The sequence below is a fragment of the Schistosoma mansoni genome, chromosome 1 (assembly GCF_000237925.1).
Source record: "Schistosoma mansoni strain Puerto Rico chromosome 1, complete genome".
NCBI lineage: Eukaryota > Metazoa > Platyhelminthes > Trematoda > Strigeidida > Schistosomatidae > Schistosoma > Schistosoma mansoni.
Window position 1 is genome coordinate 14,734,562 of NC_031495.1, and position 2,636 is coordinate 14,737,197.

The window sequence follows — 2,636 nt, forward strand, 5'->3', positions numbered from 1 at the left end:
AGCCGGCATCCAACGGTGTTAATGTCTAACTTCAACCGATCCACGATGTTTGAGCAACCGTCCAGTGCTTCCAGGTTTTCGATGGTGGTCTAGCTTCAATTGACTCATGACTTCAACTATGAAAAAACAACTGGTTAAATAAAATCTCATATATTCTCCTATACTGTCTGAGTTATGACATTATCTATTAAATTCAGATAATACAACAAATCATTTAAAACTCATTATAACAATTTTAAATGGTAGCCTTTCAAAGATTTCTTATTCATTTTACGATCCAGGTATCATTATACTTTTTTATATTCAACAGTAATTTATTAGGATGTCTCTATCTGAATGATTATTAAAGTAGGTGAATAACTAAGAAAAAAACGTACGCTAAAAAAGTACTTAGGTGCTACAATATATAAACTTAGTTTTATTAACTCTTAAAAGAATACTGTTAAAGAATCTTCATCTCAGAATAATAACCATATACTTTTTTTCGGAAGGAAGAAACGAATTCTTTGCTTTGATTATCAGAATTAATTGTTGTTATACCATTTTTTTTTCCTTTGAATTCATTACTATTCATATAAATTCACTTGTTATAAATGCCAAATAGTTAGTTAAATGACTGATTTTACTATTTTCATTCATTAAAATACAGGATGTTTTCCTTTTTACATTATAAATAATTAGTGTTTGTTTTTTTGGGGTAAACTAATTTATGTTAATGGGTAATTCATGGTAATGGTTTGTTTTGTTTTGTTTTATTACTTCAATAAAAATAATTCAGTAAATGTAATAATCAATTTAGTAGAATAACATAGTGTCTGATAATTGTTAAGTATTTTTTGGCAATATTTCACTTTGATTTAACTCAATTCATATCCCTTTATGTACAAATAAAAATGTAAGGATGCATTCAATTATTAGTAGTCAATTGAATTGTTCCCCCCTCTATATCACTTGACTTAATTGGTATGTTCATTTGACCATAAACCAATCAATAAACAGGAAATTATTACTATTACTATGTAAAATAATAAATATGTTCATTAAATAGACGTCATACATATTATTATTACGAACAAACACACCAGTTGAATCGGTTATTAATCATGAAATCATTGTCATTACAAACCGTTTATTTTTATGAAATCGACTATTTTTTTTTTAAATAAACGGCATTACTCATTAGTCTCAAAAATGAAGGTGGGCAGTCAAAATTATAGAATATCAGTGAAATTTTATACATTCTATTTGGCTACTGATTACACACAGAGTCACCATGACCTATTTACATTTACGTATATTCATGTTTACAATAAATGTTAACTTCATTGAACTCATGATATTCATGATAATGGTTATTTAAAAACAGCTTAGATGTACAATTTCTCATCACTTCCTTTCAATGTCTAGTAATTAATAAAGTAATACAAGGTCACTGTATTCTGTCTCCCATTTTAAAAAAACGACGTTTAGATCACTTCCGACTTATTATTATTTATGTGATGGTGGGGAAAATGAAATAATAGGCTTAATAAATCAGATTTAAATATGGGAAAATCAACAATAACACAATCAATGCATAAAATTATATCATTATTTTCTTTAAAAGTGATATCATTATGCTACTGGCAATATCTCTTAACTGCACCTTTATACCGGGATAGCATAGGTTTTTTTCTTCTGTAGCCCCTGCCTCCCAAAAAGACAGATCTTGTAGGGAAGATTTATTTAATGGAGACCAAAGAATATTAACTCATACGGAAAATCATTCCATTATAAATTGATCACATTCAGCGGTCATTATTTGGAAAAATTTTCAAACTGAATCTCATATTACTAAAAAAAAGCTGGTGACCTAGTGTCAAAATCGAGGCAATCCTCTTAGGATGCACATATATCAAAAAAGACTGACTAACGTCAATCCTTAACATCAACAACGAGTAAATACAAACCCTTGCAAATTATCTTGATATATGTCCTGAGAAACCTTCGTTCAAAGATGATCATCTTAAGCGTTTATAATTCCACAAAAATAATACTTGGTAACAAATAAATAAGGATGAAGTTATATAAAGTGGGATTAAACATTTCTTCAGCGATTCCTTTATCCATCTTTTGAAAACATTTACCACTATCAATAGCTTTTTTATTCCCGCTACGAATAGTTTCTTTGCGTTTTTCAGATAAAACTCGACAAAATGATTACAACGATATATTTAGCTTATAAAATTAAATAATTCTTCATAGAGAGAGAGATTTTAGTTTATTTCTGATATGCATAATAAAAATTAATGGACGTTAGTACTTAACTAGTATACATTGTAAGCAAAGATGGATAGTGGCTAGCAGTAGAATCCAGGACGCGCATTTCGTCCTATTTGGGACTCGTCAGCTGGATGTACCTGCACCTCAGAGTTGATGTTCACTCTGGGACTCGAATCCAGTACCGTTCGCTTCAAATGCCATCGCGTTATCCACTCGGCCACTGAGTCCTGATAGCCACTTGCTTGTGCGATGGGGTGATGTTTAAACTCATTTAGTATTGTTTGTTTGAATCTTCCCATCCATGTGTTAGGAATGCGTTTTCTTACGGCGAATCAAAAGAGAGTGGATCATTGAAGTGGGATAAATACGATATT

The 2,636-nt window shown here is 30.3% G+C and overlaps 1 protein-coding gene across 1 annotated transcript in view; it reads right to left on the reverse strand.

The window, feature by feature from the left end:
• Positions 1-2,636, reverse strand: part of Smp_141180 (hypothetical protein) — a gene marked incomplete at both ends in the record, with an annotated part of 41,123 nt that overhangs the window by 34,653 nt on the left and 3,834 nt on the right. The window lies entirely within an intron of this gene.